Genomic DNA, 19,915 nt, shown 5'->3' on the forward strand with positions numbered 1-19,915 from the left:
CGACAGGAAAGAAGAGAGTCACAGATGTGTGTTGACAGGACAGAAGAACTATCGGTGTGATGGGCTTGGAGAAGTATGGACTTGGGACTCAAGAAGACCCCCACAGGGAGGGAAGTCGAGACTCAAGATGAACTGGACATGAGCCAACAGAGGCTTGGAGGTGAAGGAGGGAAGTTCTAAGCACAGGAGACTACATGAAGGCAAAGGGCTCTACTCTATCTTTGAAGAATTTCAAAAGATCAATTATGGAGTAAACTGAGGGCAAAGAAGAAAGAAGTAAGAGCTGAAACTATAGCAGTCAGCAAGAGCCACATCACTCACCTGTTTGTGAAGGGCTTTGTGCTTGATGTACAGATAATGGAGAGCCAATTACATGTTTTGAGCAAGGACAGTATGATCAAATATTTTCTATAAAATGAAGATCAGTAGACATGGCGAGGGCTGCAGGTGAGCTCAGTGGCACCAGTCAGGCCCAGGGTTGGGTTTATTCACAAATGCTGCCATTTTCTCATTAAGGAAGTGACCATTTGGTTCCCAAGGGTGGGTGAAATGGGAATGGAGGGCAAGTCTACCCACCCCACAGGTTTCTTAGATTACTGGCAGAGCCCCCTGAAGCCCTTTCTGCACCTACTAAGGAAGAATCACCCTCAAGTTATAACTTCTAAAAATTTTGGCCGGAGGACCACATCCACCAGCCTTTTTTATATAGCATAGATACCTAATTAAATTTATGCCCCCCACCCCAATTTCATAAACTTTATCTTATCTCACCACCAAGTTCTCCCGGATCTATTGTGGAAAATTTTGTGGGTCCATGGATGGCATATGAAGTGACTGACTTCTACCTCTTTACTTTCCTCAATCTCTTACATAAAGACTATGAAATTTCCTGCAAAGTAGGAAACTAACTTGACATAAACTAGCCAAGTTTTCTAATATTCCTGACTTACCCTCTTAGTATTCCTAATTTTCTTATCAATTTCTCACAGTCTGTAGCAGTAATACATGTGACTACATGCAAAATGATGGAGAGAACTGGGTAAGCGCAGTGTTATCTATGGTAGGTAATAGCATGGGGTAATAGACAGGCCACTGGCATAAGAGAAAGCAGAATAAATAGGAAAGAATATAACCTGAAGATAAATTCAGCAATAAATACTATTCACTCATCACATTCTGTCATGGAATTGGATATCTTAGCATCAGATCATAGTGAATGTATCCACAAGCAGGGACATCTCTAATTATTTCACACCAGACCTCTCTTAGCTAGACTCTTGTGTGTGTGTGTGTGGTTCTTTAAAGTAAACAAGTTCACCAAGTGCACTGGCATATGGCTGTAATCCTAGTGGGTCAGGAGGGTGAGGCAGGAGGACTTTGAGTTCAAAACCAGCCTCAGCAACTCAGGAAGACACTTAGCAACTCAGAGAGGCCCCGTCTCTACACAAAACATAAAAATGGGCTATGGATGTGGCTCAGTGGTTGAACATCCCTGGGTTCAATTCCCAGGAATAAATAAATAAACAAACTAAATAAATAAATAAATATTTTAAAATGAGTCCCTAGGGGCTGGGGTTGTGGCTCAGCAGTAGAGCATTCACCTAGCACGTGCAAGGCATTGGGTTTGGTCCTCAGCACCACGAAACAATAAATAAAATAAAGATATTGTGTCTAACTACAACTAAAAAAAGATTTTTAAAAATAAATAAAATAAAAATGAGTCCCTCTCTGATCATTTTTTCCTTTTTTTTTTTTTTAAGATAAATCAATTAGTTTTTCCAGACCACCATTCACATTTGGCTTAATAGTATTATTCTATAATTGGTCTTTCTAGCCAGGTTGAGACAGAATTAAATTTGAAAGAAAATATATTTCTAATAAGGCTCTCTCACATTCATGCAGATCTATGGATGATTCTCTGGGAGCCCAGAACAGTTCAATGATTTTCTGATATGTAGTAAATTGTAAAATGGAAATTATAACCAAGGAAATCTCTTGGACAACACAATACTTTTTTTCTATCATATCCAAATTATATGTTATTTCTTCTTTCAGGTTTATCTTCTTCAAATGCTAATTTCAAATTCTCAGGTGGGGTTAGTGACTCCCTGTGTCTGAAATTACAGTCTAGATCCCCTGTCATTCCCAGCTCTCAGTTATTTGGCCTTACCTCCCACAAATTCCCACCGCTCCTCAACACAAGCGCCAAACTCCTCCCTCTGCAGCAGCATCTCAGCACACACCACCCATGTCAGCAGCTGTAGTCCTCTGCAGAGGAAGCTCTCAATGCTTAAAATGCCATTTTTTTCATCCTCATCCCCAATCCACTCACTTCTTGAGCCAGTGGTCTCTTCAAAACACCATTGTTCTGCTTTCCCAACAATAACTTACTTCTTGTTGAACTTTTGTTTATATCATACAGTTGGACAGAATTATACCAAATAAACTATTTGGAGAAAATACATTGTCACTTCTAAAATATTTTCAAAATGCAAAGGTATCATGAACTCTTTTGCTGTGATCTAGCACAGTGCAAATCATACACTAATCACTCAGTGAATACTTGTTAAATGAATGGGATCTATTTCTAATGATCTTATCAAAGAGAAATGTTTTCATAGCAAGTTTAATTCATTAGCTTTTACTAGGGACATCAGCTCTCCACCCTCTACTACAATTTATGGTAACCCACTTGCTTTGCTAGGAGAAAAAAAATATATAATTTTTAAATTAAAAAAATTTAGAGCAAAACTGTGCATCAAGTGACACTGATTTTTTTTTTTAATCATTACAAAGCAAACTAGCATCTCAAATCACCTTTTTACACTAAAAAATCTGGGTCCTAGAATACAAATTTTGTCCCTTAAGAAGTGGTTTTCTAACATATAGAAATACCCCTGAAGGAAACATTGTCATGATTTAAATAAAATCTGGGAAATTTTTTTACAACATTGCCCCCATTTGATTTTAGAATTTATAGGTATTGCAATATATGGGTTCATCATTTGAGGTAGACTCAATAAAGTGTCTGTAATTTTCTATTTAAAAATGAGCATAAGAGTTTATTGACACTATCATAACCGTTTTGTGAAGGATATTCAACTTATGTAGTTTTACCTTGACTATCTTTTCTACAAACATCATCCACCACAATTCTATGAACAATTTTGGAGACTATCATAGGTCATTAGGCTTAAAAGGAAAGCCTAGTCCCAAAGGTGATCTTATGGATAAGATAGTTCAACAGAAATCCATCACCCTACAAAATTCAGTGTTGGAAATGAAGGATACAGGGCAACAGGGCTCTGATACTTTGTTCTGTTATCATTATTCTTACCACTTTCTGAGGGGCTGCATGTGACTGGTTAATTATTTATGAAATGCCTTCTACATTTTTTTAATGCCTTCTTCCTTTTTAATCACTTCAGGACCTTACCCTCAAGGTATCCCCAAAGCCCATAGTGACACTAGGAATCCTGCTGTATTATTTGAGAATACAAGATCAAAATATAGCCACAGAAAATACAAAAGAAAACAGCTCGCAGGCAGAGAAAATCAGTGAGCAGAAATTCCCTGGGAATTTGAATAGCCACACCCACACGATCAAAAAAATGTACATAGTTATTCAAAAAAACTTCATAGTTATTCAATCTTTTCCATTAAATATCTAATATCCTTATAGTTTTAGTTAGCTAAGCTTACTTGCTATTCGCCATATGTTCACCTATTTCTCCTCCTTACCCATATTTTTCAGTTACTTTTCCCTTTTTAATCCAATGGAAAGCCTAATAATTCTACAACGTATCTCCTGGTTTGTTGTGAGATTCAAATATTCTAATAACCAATGGATCCAAAACAGTTTGGAAAGGTTAAAGACACATTAGAGCTGTGAGATGTCATTGTTACTCCTCTCTCAAATAGTAATCATCTGTTCTAACTTAGAAAAGAATGTAATTGTGTGTATATAAGTAAGCAATCACACTAGGAATACAGGAAATTCTAGAAGAAAGAACTATATTGGAATAACTGCTCAAGTGAAGCAAAGAGAGCGGTGATGAATTGGAGGAATCACAGGTCAGAACAAACGTTAGCATTCCTGTCAAGAGCTGGGGCGTCTCCTCAGGCCTCCTGCTTGGCTGTTCCATCCAGGAGCCAGCCCTAATTCTTGTTTCCTGTTGCCCTTTGGAACTGACCTACTCCCCCTGGCCATTCCAGAGGCCTTCTCTTTGGTCTCCAGTTTCCTCAGAACTGAACACTTTTCTCTTCTCTACGTCACCTCCTCCCTCTAGCCTACATTTCTGGGCTTATCTTGGATAAATAGATCTCTCCACCCAGAACCATTTAATTTCCCCTGAGGAAGAAAAGCTCTGCCTACCCACTCAATGAGCCAGTGATATTTTCCAAAACGGCCTCCGTGTGGCTCTGCGAAGCTCCCTTGCTGACACAGCCGTAAGACTCACCACCTAGCTGCAAAGGTACACGTGCCACACAACACAGTATCCAGATCACTAGGTACACAGAAGAGACTAGAATCACTCATGGTCTGTCTCCAAATACTTGCCAGACTAAAGTCACAGGTGAATATTTCCAGAAGAAAAAGTGATCTATTAAAAGACTCCCCAAGTCTGAAGCCAGCTCCTTAGTGGGATCCTGCCCTGCAGCAGTGTTTTTGACAGAAGTCATTTTCCCCGACCTTAGGAGTCAGTGGCAATGCTGGCACTCAGAGATGACTGATTTTGTGAGGTTATTCTCCTCCATTCTGAGAAGCAGGCTGATGAAATGAGCACTTTGATGTGCAGATGTGGAATGCAAATGCATAGGCTTTAAACATTCAAATTGACGGAACTCTAAGAGGTAGGGAATGTCACAAGGCTATAAAAATGTTCAATTCCGCTCTTCTGTGAAAGTACTAGACACTGAGCAAAGATAGATTTTTAAAAAGGCAAATATAGCCACAAATCTCCAAAACCATAGTAAATTAAGAACTGAGTTGGATTGGGGTATACAAATGAAAACTGAATATTAGATCAAATACTTGTGATATGTCATTTCTTCCATAGCTTTAAGGATTGAACACGCCGTAATGACCCTGAGAGTTTCTCTATGTATGAATAACTTGAATATCACTGGCTTATTTCATACAAGAAAAATAATTCACTGAAACCCAATATTTTCTTTGTGTTAAACAGAATTATGGCCTCGTGGGTGTTTCAATTTGGAACTTCGTGCCTTTAAATTTGTTTTCCTAAATACAGTCTAGAAATGTTAATTATTTCTATCTAGCTCTGTGTTCTGTTCCAACAACTATCAAGAGGAATTAGTGACTGCTAACAGCTCTGACAAATCAGACCAAGAATTAAGTATATCTGTGCACAGAGAACCAAGATCCCAATTATAATGTGTGACCCAGACCACAAATAACTGCTGTTCAAAAGAGAAATACCTTGAAAATGGTGGCAAGAAATTTCTCTCTTAACTATATACCTGCCCAGCATAAATAGAAATCATATGAAATAAGCTAGAGGACCCCTGGTGTCTGAGTTTCCTCTAAATTCAATTGTCTGAACTAAATCAAATTTGATTTCTTTCTCTTTTGCCTTAAGGATGAAATATTTGCTTTATCCCATTTACATTTTGAGCAACAAAGTTGCTTTTATTTTGTACTGAAATAAATGCTATTTTGTAACTCTAGTAATCTAATTTTAACTGTTCTCTACTGCTCCGAAAAACCAAAATTCCCAGTATGTCCTTATAATTTCTTTCTGAATTTTTCCATCCCAGTTGTAAAACTGAAAATTAGAGCTTCTATGTATATTTTCTAGAAACTGTATAGAATCATCAAAATTCTCCTAACATCACAAACATAACAAAATGTACCATCTTTTAAAATGTTTTAAATGCATGGCCTGTGAACACTGTTTCCCCATAACTCACACAATTCACTCATTCAACAAAGAATGATCAGCAAAAACATTCTAGACCACTGATTTTGAAGCAGAGAACTTGAAGATGTCCAAAATGCATCTGGAAGCACCACAGAATATCCAGATCCTAGCTGAGAAATGCTGATTTGCAGTTACAGCTCTGACCAGACGATTCCTAGAAGATGAAGCGGTCACAGATGCAGAGTTGACTTTATGTCATCCAAGTACAATGACACAAATAATAGATCGGTATACTTATAAAGAAATAGAAAAGAGTCCAAAAACAGGCTCTGTTGGGAGTCTCATGACCTCAAATCCAGAATCTCTGTTTCCCCTCCATTAAAACGCAGCTTCTACCTCTGCCGCCTCTAGTCGCCCTAGGTAACCGTCCTTCCCATTTTATTCCTCATACCTTTTGCTTTCTTGCCATCCCACATGCTAATTTAATCAACTGACTAAACATGGAATCTTTTTAATGTCCTTTATGTCTTTACGTAACTATTTTGACCTGTGAAATAATTTGTAACAGTTGTTTTAATGTCCTTCTCAGCTAATTGTAACATTTATCTTTCCTAACATTTACATTAGTTCCAGTTGATTCTTCCCCTTCTTTTTTTTAATATATATATGTTGTAGGTGGAAACAATATCTTTATTTTTATTTATTTATATATGGTGCTGAGGATCAAACCCAGGGCCCCACGTGTGCAAGGCAAGTGCTCTACCACTGAGCTACAACCCCAGCCCCTTTTTCCACTTCTTATAGATCATGTGTCCCTGTATCTTTGCACAGATACTGATTTTTGACTGGATGCCAGTCATTGTGAACGTTCCTTTGTTGGGTACTGGGTCTTTTTGTATTCTGACGTGTTATTCTTGAGTTTCATCTGGAACAGGATTATTTTACCTGGAAGCAGGTTGATCCTTTCAGATCATACCTTCAAGATTTGTTGGGTGGGACAAGAGCAGCGATTTCTCAAGGATCAAAACACCCCTCCACTGCTGCAAGACACGACCGAGTACCCTGTACAGCTCCTGGTGCCCCATCAAGCTTTCTGTTTTGACTGGTGGGAACGGGCGCTGTATGCTTCGGGTTCCTCCTCAGTGAGAGCATACACTGTCTCTACCTCTTTAGATGGTTGTTCCCTGGCCTGGGGTAGTGTCTTCTTAGCCAGAACAAATGAGGAGACCTCTGTAAATTTCAAGTGCTCCCTCTCCCTCTCTGCCCCACCACATCCATCTTCTCACACCAGAAGGACCCCAGGTTGCCTGGGCTCCCCCCTCCACCAGCACCTGGAGTTCCCCCCCACAGTAAGCCTGGACAGGTGCAGGCCCATCTTACTTGTTCCATCTCTCAGGGAACACTGCTCAGCATTGCCTCAAAAATCCATCATTTTCTGCATTGTGCTTGCTTTTCCTGGTTGATGTGTGAAGGAAGGTGAATTTAGTCTCTGTTACTCCCTCTTGGATACATGTGGAAGCCTGTAGTCATCTCACTAAATACTGAATTGAATTACACCAGAAGGAATTAAAATCCAAGTATCAAAGATAAACAACATAAAATAAATTCCTAGATAAATGGTACTCCAAAACTGTATCAGAGTGTAAGCTGATAATTTAACAAAAGAAAATAAAAATTAGTGCTTCATGAGGTTATTTAGGATCTTTCTGGGACTACATGAATCCGATTTTGTGGCTGTTATCTTCTTAGTTGTCTCTAATCAATCATACTTCCAACCAAATCTTTGGTATTCTCTTATTAAACAGAAAATGGGGACACTGAAACAGGTGACAATAAAGACTTGGGGACATATACATTTAAAAAAAATGATTTAAATTAGATTCTCTTCATAGTTTATTTTTTCCAAAATAAAAACATAGCTGAAATTATTTTAGAATCTGAGGAGTAATAAAAAATTCTTCAACATTATAATAATTACCATATTGAAAGGTTTTTTTTATTGATCTGCATTCATTTCTCCCTTCAGTCTAACACTAAACTTCTTTATGATTTACCTAAAATTTTATAAATATTCATTTTGAAATAGACAATACTCTAGGGTGAATTTTCTATCTTTAATCTGTTGTGGGTTTTTTGTTTGTTTGTTTGTTTGTTTTTTAATGAGGAAAGTCTCAGAATTCTTGAGCTCCTATCATCTGTCTATGCCCTACTGTACACTATCCTTCATGAATTCTGCAGACCTGGTGACTTATCAACTAACCCCTCCTTGCTTGGTCTTGGAGAAAGTGAATCAGACAGCTGAACTTAGTGAGGCTGACGTGGGCCCACCCCTCCAAATCAGCTGGATGAATTACAGTCCAGGAAGATTGTACATGTAGCTTGTCAGTCTAGAGAAGAAAACAGCTTAAAAGACACAAGCTGAGCAGGTAGAAAGGAGTGTGCTGTGACAGTGCCAATACCAGATCCAATCAGGCTTTCCTCTTAGGTGATCGAGACAACCTCCTTGTGGACTTGCTGGAAGCAGGATTTGCTTCTCTGCCGGCTCCATCTTTTAGTACCCAAGGATCCCCTCTGTTCAATTCCATCCCCTCCTACATTCAAAGAAGAGTTGGTCTTTCTTATTATATAAATGTTGCCAGAGGCTTAGAGTCTTTTTGTTTTTTGTTTGGTTGGTTGGTTTTGTTTTGTTTAATATCTTGGATATCCGTTTCATGCAAAGCCACAAATTCCCACATTTTAATCTTCTAACCATAGAATATGTGAGAGAAGTAGTTCTCCTTTAAATAAAAAGGAGTTTAAGACAAAGAGGGACACTTGTAAATTTTCTGTTCTCCCTCAAACGCCTGAAGCATAGATTGGTCAGAATATAGCCATAGCAAGACTCCCCATGGACACCTGTGAAGAATCTCTCCTCAAGGCCGAATTCTATGTGGGGAAGTCTTGGTTCTAGAATCAACCTGGATCTCTGTCAAAAGCATATGACTTTCAAAAGGTATTTTCCCAGAGTGTTGTTGTGTTCCAGAGAAGGCAAAAGACTTGAAAGCAAGCTGGTTATTGTCTCTCTGTAGTGTGGGTTGGGGAGGCACCAGGGGGACATTGGAGACTCTCAGGCTACTAGGAGCTTGACTTCTCACAGGCAAGAGCACAATCTAAGGTGTGAAGAAAATAAACCCAGCAAACTACTGCGCTGGAATAAATTTTTACACTTATTGATGCAGTCTGGGGGAGCCACAAGAGAAGACATTTTGAAATTTGTAGCTGAGAAAATGTTTTCGTTCTATGGGTAGATTCAAGTTTTCCGTAGCTGAGACCTTGGATGACAAATAAAGCACAGTCACTCTCTGATTGGGAGTTTCAGGAGCAGCAGAGGGAGTAAGTCCTCTTGCCACTGAATTCAGGCCTGATGATCAGCCTCAAACTCTTGCGATGTGATATTTCTTGTCCTCTGAGCAGGAGCTCAGACTATTGAGACTATTGTGTAAGAAAGCTGAGTGTCAGCTCTGTGCTTGAGGTCAGCTTTTGGTGTCTTTATATTACAAAAACCCTAGGGCCTCCTCCCCTTTGATTTTACATGCTTCTACCACACAACCAGAATTACTTTTACCTATTAGTGCAAGAAGGCAAATGAGCCAGTTGCCCTGCACACCATATGCCTCTGGGGAAACTTGCAACCTCTCGGATTCTCCATCTCCACACCGTAAGGCAGGGGTGATGGCAGCTCTTCAACAATTAACTACCTAAGTATTGAGCAGAGGTCTGTGTGGTATCTGGAGATATGACAGCCCATAAACAGAGAAGCTTCCTGCTCCAGGACTTGCTAATTTAGTCAAGCATGCCCTTTGTAACTCTCAAATGCCAACACAGGTAGAAAACTCTTCCCAGAGTTCCTGGCACACAATGTTTGCATGTTATGTTTGCAGTTTCATTTTTGTTTGGTGTTGATGTCAGCAGCAGCATTACCAACATTTTCTTGCAGTTTTTTTTTAAGTTAGCTACTTATATAATATGATTGCAGAAGTCTCAGTGAGACCCATAAAAAGTGCTCACTCTTATTCACTTTAACAAAGTACCCAAATCTAAGATTACCTGTGGGCAGCAACTTATCCTGGGGAATAGGGAGCTATGTACATGAGGGAAGGTGCCTGGATTTGGGAAGAAACAGAAACTTATAGATTTTTACAAAGTGAAACGCTATTGGAACTGGGAGGTCTGTGTTAAAATATGGACAAACTTATATAGTATTATTTGGATTTGAGTTGTGGAAGTATTTCAAGCTTATTCTAAAGCTTGAAAGACTAGAGAGACTAAAGCTCAGGCTGATTCCAAATATTAGAAATTTTGCTAAGGTTTTATGTATATTCCAAATAAAGATCTTTATTTCGGAGTAGGCTAAGGATAAAAGACACTAAGTTCATTTCAGTTGATTCTTTGTGTATTTTAACCATAAATGTAGTTAATAGCAAACTATTGCTCCTTCCCACTTGTCATGTTCTAGAACTTTCCTCAATCATCTGAAGTTTATTTCCTAAGCTCAAAAGACAAATGCCAAGAATTACATTTAAGATGTTTCATTGCTGCTGCATAGAGATAATAGGTGTGCCCTTTTCTCTTTAGACTGAACACAACAGAGAAATCAACATCACAAAGGCACAACACAGTCAAGTTTGAGGGTTTTTTGTCTATTTTACTGGGTTGAAAGTCTAGCTTCCTTGTATTTTTTATTATTTATCTATTTTTTTTAGTTATAGATGGACACAGTACATTTATTTTATTTTTTGTGGTGCTGAGGATTAACCCAGTGCCTCACACGTACTGGGCGACTGTTCTACCACTGAGCCCACCCCCAGCCCTGAGAGTCTAGCTTTCCTATAAGCACACTGAAGGGATTTATAAGACAGAAACTGAATAGACAAGTATTTTTTCCCTCCAGGAAATTGCTTAGCTTTCCTTTAATTAAAACAGATTCTTTTTTAAAGGAAGAAACATATTTTTTATTTTATATTTTCCTGCATCCAAGAAGGGACTCATAATATTTGGCTTCCACAGGAGAAGCATAAACAGAGAAGTAAACATGGCAAAGTTTTACGTCTCAGCCCTTGGGATGAATTGAGCAATGCCTGAGTGAGAAGGTCAATCATTCAAAGGCTGCAGCTGCTCAGGAATTGTATCCTATGTAAGCAGCTCCCTGCCTGATGTGAGGGAAGGGTATGATGAGTCATTCCTGATGATTAATTCTTAAGAACCCTTGTCCAGTAGTCAAACACTTCCATGTGGGAAAACTGTGCTTACGACAGTTCTTTTTAAGTCCTTCAGCTTGACTAGACCTGGGGGAGATACAGCGCACTCAGAATCAGTGACTTCTCGGTGTTCTGTGTGGTGAAGGGCTTCCTTCCTTCCACGGAGAATCACATCAGAATTTAGAAAGGAGATGGAGATAGAGCATAGAAAAACACCCCAAACTTTATGGACCAGTGAAGTAGGAGCAATATGCCACAGTCTATTGACAGTCCCATGAAGTTACACCCAGATGTCTCAGGGAGGAAAGTGCCACATGATACAGCGATCCCACCTCTAAGTTATAAATCACTAACTTAATACAACACCCACACCCCCATGTTTATTGGAGAGTTATTCACAATAGCCAAGTTATGAAAGTAACTTAAGTTCATCAACAGATGCATGAATAAAAAAGAATGCATGCATGTGTATGCATAGGCACACATAATTATGAAAATGATTCTCCCTTAAAAAAGGAGGAAATCCTGCCAATTGTTTTAGCATGAACAAACCTGGACATAAACCAGACTCAGAAAGACAAATACTGTATGATCTCAATGTAAGGAATCTAAAAAAACTGTCATAGCCATTATCGCAGAGAGCAAAATGGTGGTTACAAGGGGTTAGGGCTTGGGGTAGGAGAAAGGCAAGATACTGTCAAAGGATGCAAACCTTCAGGTACAAGGTGAATATGTGCCAGAGGCCTAATGTACCACATGGAGACTACTCAGAATAATTTATTACTTGTCTGAAATTTGCCAAGAAAGTAGATCAAGTGTTCTCACCACATGAAATGGTTAACTATGTGAGGTGGTGGATAAGCTACTTAGCTTGACTATTGCTGTGCTCGAGTGTCCTCCCAAGGTTGATGTGTTATGAACCTGATCCTTAGTGCAAATGTATTAGGACATGGGACCCTGAAGAGGTGTGCAAGTCCTGAGGGCTTCACCCTCCTGAAGGAATTAATGCCTTTACTACAGGAGTAGCTTCTTAATAAATGGAGATTTGCTTCCACTCTCTGCCACCCAATTCTCTCCCTGGACCCTTGTTTCATTCTGTTCCCCCTCACTGCCCCCACTGTCATGAAATGACAAAGAAAGATGTGGCCCCTTTATCTTGGTCCTCCCAGCCTCCAGAGTCAAATACATTTCTGTTCATTATCTATCACCCAGTCTGTGGTGTTCTGTTATAGCAGCATAGAATGGACTAAGACAATTTTGGTAAATATATAAAGAGATCAAATAATTTATACCCTACTCTGTACCATTGGGTTACAGTCTATTTTGATGCCAAAACCATGCCATTTTTGTTACCATAGCTTTGTAGTATAGTTTAAGTTCTGGTATTATGATGCCTCCTGCTTCACTTTTCTTGTTAAGGATTGCTTTGGCTATTCTGGGTCTCATATTTTTCCAAATGAATTTTATTATTGCTTTTTATATTTCTTTAAGAAATGACATTGGAATTTTAATTGGTATCACATTGAATATACATAGTGCTTTGGGTAATATGGCCATTTTGACAATATTAATTCTGCCTATCCATGAGCCTGGGAGATCTTTCTATCTTCTAATGTCTTCTTCAATTTCTTTCTTTAGTGTTCTGTAGTTTTCATTGTAGAGGTCTTTCACCTCTTCTGCTAAGTTGATTCCTAGTATTTATTTTTTTGAGGCTATTGTGAATGGGGTAGTTTTCCTAATTTCTCTTTCAGAGAGTTCATCACTGATGTATATAAATGCACTTGATTTATAGGTATTGATTTTATATCCTGCTACATTGCTGAATTATTAATTAATTCTAGAAGTTTTCTGGTGGAATTTTTTGATCCTCTAAGTATAGAGTCATGCTGTCAGCAAATAATGATAGTTTGAGTTCTCCTTTTCCTATTTGTATTCCTTTAGTAAGACACAGAGACAACCCTACATAAATAGAGTTATCTCATACCAGACAAAGGTGCCAAAAACATACATTGGAGAAAAGATAGCCTCTTCAATAAATGGTGCAAGAGAACTGGAAATTCATATGTAGCAAAATGAAAATAAACCCCTATCTCTCACCATGCACAAAACTCAACTCAAAGTGAATCAAGGACTTAGGAATTAATACAGAAACCCTGTGCTCAATAGAGGAAAAAGTAAGCCCAAATCTTCATCATGTCGATTAGGCCCTGACTTCCTTAGCAAGACTCCTAAAGCACAAGAAATAAAATCGGGAATCAATAAGTGGGATGGACTCAAGCTAAAAAACTTCTCAGCAAAAGAAACAACCAATGAAATGAGCAGAGAGCCTACATCTTGGGAGCCACACACTCATTTTTGCCACATACACACATCAGATAGAGCACTAATCTCCAAGACATATAAAGGACTCAAAAATCTTGACACCAAAAAACAAACAAACAAACAAAAAACAATCAATAAATGGGCTAAGGAGCTGGACAGACACTTCTCAGAAGAAGATATACATTTGATCAACAAATATATGAAAAAATGTTCAACATTTCTAGTAATTAGAGAAATGCAAATCAAAACTATTCTAAGATTTCATCTCATGCCAGATAGAATGGCAGTTATCAAGAATACAGACCATAATAAACGTTGGTGAGGAAGTAGGGGGAAAGGTACACTCATACACGCTGGTGGGACTGCAAATCAGTGCAACAAATCTGGAAAGCAGTATAAAGATTCCTTACAAAACTTGGAATAAAACCACCATTTGACCTAGCTATCCCACTCCTCAGTCTATACCCAAAAGATTTAAAATCAGCACACTATAGTAATGCAGTCACATCAATGTTCATAGAAGCTCAATTCACAATAGCTGAACTGTGGAAGCAACCTAGATGCCCTTCAATAGACGAATGGATAAAGAAATTATGGTATGTATACACAATGGAATATTATTCAGCATTAAAAAAGAATAAAATCATGGCATTTGCAGGTAAGTGGATGGAGCTGGAGAATATAATGCCAAATAAAGTAAGCCAATCCCAAAAAAACAAAGGCCTAATGTTCTCTGTGATAAGTGGATGCGCATCCAAAACAGGGAGCTGGGAGGCATGGGGAAAATGGAGGAACTTTGATTGACAAAGGGGAGGGAAGGTGGGGAGAGTGCAGGGGGACAGGAGAGATGGTGGAATGAGATGGACATCATTACCCTAGGTACCTGTAAGATTTCACAGGGTGTGATGTTATATTGTGTACAACCAGAGCAATGAAAAGTTGTGCTTCAATTGTGTACTATGCATCAAAATGCATTCTGCTGTCATATATACCTAATTATAATAAATTTTTGAAAAAGCATTTTATATAAAATATAAACAAATAATGAATACCCTAAATATCTATTTTTATTTGTCTATCATGTACAAAGCTAGGGGAGGGAAAGAATGTGGTGATACTGTCCAGGAGTTGAGTTGACCATTCTCTTTAAGAGAAGTGTGTCAAGTCTTAGTCTCTAAACAGAGATGTGTCATAATGATGATATATAATCCCCTAAAAGTAGATTATGATGGAAATGGAAAGTCCATGAGGACCTTAGGTACCAGATGGAAACCTAAGGAGGAGAAAGGGATCAGCATGGAAAGCCCAGATCTTCTTCCAAATTGTGGGGTGTAGACTAGCACAGTGGGGTCAAGAGAGAAGCTGTCAATGAGCCCAAGAAGTGCCTGAAGGCACAGGCTATGAGCTTAAACCCACAACCCTGCCTACCAATGCCTTTTGTGGCTTTTGGTAAGTTGACCAATCCTTATAAACCCATTTTCCTCACCTCTCCAATGTGGACACTAACCCTTCTTCACAGAGTTGAAAGAAGTGACCTCTTAAAGCTGTGAGCAAAGGCTGGGGCTTAGCCAGCTCTTAGCTAATGCTAATTGTCCTCATTATTGTTATTGTTAGGGGGGAAAAGAGTCACTCACCAGAGATGCATGATGTAGCTCTAGTGAAAGGGCAGTTTCCTTTTCAGTATTCCTGAGCCCTCCCCATTTGGTAGTCTTCCTAGAAACTCATGTTTAGAGAAGTGGCTATGAGCCTGTGGGCCAGCTCAGATTAGGAAGCATGGTGACCCCAGAGGTGTATGTGCTCAGCTCCTCTCTTTGTCCATAGGTACACCATCAGGATATGCCACCAGAAAAAAAAAAAAATATCCAGGAGATCATTGAAGTATTCAAAGCTTTGAACTCTTTCATTCAATTCGCAAAATGTATTTAACGCTTCTTTAATGGCATAACTAAACAACACTTCAAATTGACCCAGATATTGAAAACTAAGAATGTACCATGTAATCTTCTTACAGATTTAAATGCCTCTCTCCTCTTTACTTACTTGAAAAGAAGATGAGTGCCAAAGAATTACTGAAATGTGCAAAATTTAAGCATTCAACATTCAAAAATGTACAATAATGGGACAGTAATCTTATGATATACACTCTAATCATATTAAAAGTATTTCAAAATAAAGATAACTTACACCAATCTAAAAATTTGGAATTATAATTTTTTTCAGTATCACGCTTTAAAAGTGTTAGCTTTTAAAGTAAATTTGAAACTACAAATTTACATGTGTTTGACCTCCTGCATCTGCAAAAGAAGAGTCAAAACAACAGTAGGCATTCTTTTGTTCTGACATTTGATTGATTTCTCCACACTTTTCATGTTTATTCATTTCACAGCATTTTTTAATTTTAACCAGTACAATTAGCCTGTGGACAAAAAAATATTGAAATTTCTCTTGAAAGGACTGTTATAAGGATCCCAGTCACTGTCCAGCATATGAGTCTATAGAGGAGTTATGAAAATTTTATGAGGAAAAGGAATCCAAAATCATGAGATTCGTGTATAAAAAGCAAACCAAGGCTAGTCTGTGTATATTAAAATGGGAAAGTCAAATTCCACAAGCTTTCACCCACTGATGTGCAGAGTTGTAAATTGCCATTTGTTAAAATGAAGACAATTGTTTTATGCCTTTATGAATACATCCAAATGACCCCCACTATTATGTTTAACTGTAAGGCACTAATAAAGAGATAAAATTTTGATATGGTAAAGATAATGAAACTAATGTTGAATGTGCAGTGATATGCTATGGAGAGCAAAATATGATCAAGTTTTAAATGATTGATAAAGTAAACTTAAAGGGAAATATTTTATTAATTAAAACAGAGATTGATAAATTCTCATGAAAATAATATCAAGTCCTTTGAGTAGTTAAAAATTGATATAGTGAGATATTTAATGAGCATTAGAGTTCCTGAAATACCCTGATGTGATTACTATGCCATTCAATGATAAAAAGTAAGGTTCTAGATAGCAGGAAATCATAGGTGAAGAGAGAGAGTTGCTCAAGGACAAAGTTTCAGCTTTGTTGTCCTAACACCTAGGACAGACATACTCACAAAATGCCGCAGCCCAGCTGGCTGGGCAAACTAACCAGGGGGGGTGACGAACAACTTGTGTATGTTGATACAGCAGGAGTAGGAGCCGTTTATTGCAGGACAGGAGCAGTATTTATACATTCCACACAGCTTATCTAATTAGCATAAACTAGATACATCAGTCAACCAATAAGAAATCTCCACACTTAATGGCTCGCTGGTGTTACTTCTCAAACCACTCCCTCTGGCATTTTGCCAGGCACCATCCAGACTTGTTTACGAACTCTAACATTCCCCTGGCAAAATGCCAGGTGTTATTTTGACTTGTTTACAGACTCTTAACAACAAAATTTCAATAAATGTGTGTTATGACAAATCAAATGTGTGACTAATAAAAACAATTGGGTTATTTTAGGGTTTTTTCAGGGACAATACTAATGAGGCATGGAATGCATTATGTAAGCTGGAATCAGGCCATATCTCTAAATCCAGATTAAGTCTGTAGAAGAGAGATAATTAGTCAAGGTACCCTCAGAGATTCTTTTATTCATTTATTCAATTTTTTTAAAAAATTATCAAATTCATTCACTTTTCCAGAAAATAGTCTGAATTCTGATATTTAACAGCATTGAACAGGCTATTCTTGACTTTCAGGATCTTTTCAGGTCAAAACCTGTGTTCACACCACCTGAACTAATGGTTATCTTGAAATAGTTGGGTATCAAGATCTCTAAAGCTTCAATCTAGTTTTGTTCTTTTCCTAAAACTTCTTCAAGGTTTTTTGTTGTTGTTGTTGCTTTGTTAAGATAAAGTTCAAACTTCTTGGCATTGCTCACAAAGCCTTTCTCAACTAGTGCTCTGCGTGTGTTTCTGACCTCAGCTAGCTCTACCTCAGTCCTCTGACACTCTTTGAAAAGGCTGCGCAACTTAGTAATTCCTCAAAAGCCTTTGTCCATGATGACCCCTTTGTCTGGAATGCCATTCCCAGTGTTATCCAACATATTATGTTTAATAAATCCAACCAGGTATGTCAATTCTTCATCTTAGTGTCTCCTTCCCTAGGAAGAGTATATATGTGCATACACACACAGGCACACACATGAGCCACACCCAAGGCTGAGTCAGTTGCCTGTTTTCAATGCTTATTCTCTGGACTCCTGTGATATTGTGAGTATCTCCATGATACTTACCACATAGCTTTGGAAATCACTAATTGTTTTGCTTCAAATTTCAAGAGGAAACCTCTGTCTTGTGTGATGCTGTGTGAAAGGTATGTACCATTTTGTCTATCCATTAATAGCTCTTAAGCAAAAGTACTCTTATTTAATAATAGATGATAGAGATCATTCTGGAAATGAAGATATTTCAGAGATTCAAATAATTATGCTTTATTTTGCAACCTACATATTCTGGTTAGACCTTTGTGCATTTTAAATTTTTGAGTTAATTATCTCCATAATCCATAAGATGTCATATAATTTTACTCAAATTCAGGAAGACACCAAATATTTACACAAAGGTTTTGGTTCTTGTCAGGTCTTTTGGTCACAGCAACCAAAAAAAAAAAGTTGACTCAAACAGAATTAGAGGAGGAAATGTTTATTTGTGGCTCACAGTTTCAGAGGCCTCAGTCCACAGATGGCCAACTCCATTGCCCTGGACCCAAGGTGAGCAGAACATCAGGGCAGAAAAACATGGCAGAGAAAAGCAGTTCAGAACATGGCACCAGGAAGCAGAGAGAGAGTGACCTCAGCTCATCAGCAACAAAATATATACCCCAAAGGCACACCCCCAGTAACCTTCTTGCTCCAGCCACATCCTACCTGCCTAAAGTTACCAGCCAGTTAATCCCTATTAGTGGATTAATCCACTGATTAGATTAAAGCTCTCTCCTAACTCAATCATCACCTCTAAACTCTCTTGTATCTTGTCTTACATGAGTTTTGGGGGGACACCTCATATGTAAACCATGTCAGTTACCAATTAGGAAAAGTAGAGATTGGATGCTCAGTGAATGTAAAAGGCAGTTAGTTCCCCTCTCCTCCATGCTCAGTGAGGAAAGACTCTTTTAGTGATATTTCCAGTCAGTTGGTCATCCCAAAGAGGTAAGCACAAACATTTCCTACCACCATGACTATACTTCTTCCTTTCATAGACCTGAGTGAAAAACAGCAAGTTAGAAAGCCTATAGACATCATGTGGGGGAAAGAAAGGTGTTAAGTCATAGAAATTGATTGACTTTAGATAAACTATTCTTAATATTTTCTTGGTAAATTGCATAATTTCACAGAAATGTTATTAATTGAACAGAGATGATAGTTTTGGAAAAAAAATTTTTTTCAGCTGTAATAAATGTGGCCCAGAGCTAAATTAAGACATCCTTTCACTTCTCTGGGCATAGCATTTTTTCCGAACAGCTGGTTTCTGTTAATAGGCATATCTTTCCTACAGAGCTAGCAAATTTGTAATCCCATCATGCTTGCTGTGTAACCGCCCCAGAGCACATAATCACAGAGCACATTCCCGTTGCTTTACAAGGATTTTTTTTTCTTTCAAAGTTGTACTTTTGGGAGACATACCATCTATTTTGTACCCTTGTTTCATGCCTTTCTTTAATTATAGCATCTGATATTTATGGTGGGGAGAAGATGATAAAGGTGTACAATTGCCTGTTTAAAATATGTGTGCTCACAAATCCTCAAAATATAAAAAAGTTCTCTGAGCTGCTAAAGAAGCATATTGAAAATTACAGATGCATCCAAGTATATAATTAGGAAATATTAAAAAGTAGACAATGGCCATAACATACTCAGGACCGGAGAAGTTCCAAAATGTGTTGTGGGTGATGGCCACAATGTTGTCCCTTCAACCATGTCATTTAAGATTCACCAGGAATCTTCAGTAATTTGCTGGGATATTTTTAAAGTTTTATTGTATTTTATTCTTTATTTTGCATAATGATTCTATTCACAATTTGATTATAGAAAAACAATTATTGAGCTCAGTACTTAATTCAACAAGTAAATGTGTTTCATGGGAGTTTCAGATTGTGGGTTGGTCCACCGTCTGAGCTCAGCACTCAAGGAAGGAGGATGCCCAACTTCAAATACATTAATTGAAAATGTGTGGTTATTTGGAAGGAGAATGGGTCTAAGATTATGTTTCCACAAAGGAAGAGGACACTCATTTATATGGAAGTTGAAAGTGAGTATTTAACTTACTAGGAGGAAAAATAAAGCTGTTTCCTATCACACAGAAAACAATTACACAATTTGATTTTTTTAAGCACATAGAAATGGTTCTTTTCAAAATATCTTCAGAGATCATATAGAAAGCTGAGAGCAGTGTTACCTGCCAGTGTAGGAGATATTAGGTAGGAATGA

Source organism: Marmota flaviventris, chromosome 1, assembly GCF_047511675.1.
Source record: "Marmota flaviventris isolate mMarFla1 chromosome 1, mMarFla1.hap1, whole genome shotgun sequence".
NCBI classification, from domain to species: Eukaryota; Metazoa; Chordata; class Mammalia; order Rodentia; family Sciuridae; genus Marmota; species Marmota flaviventris.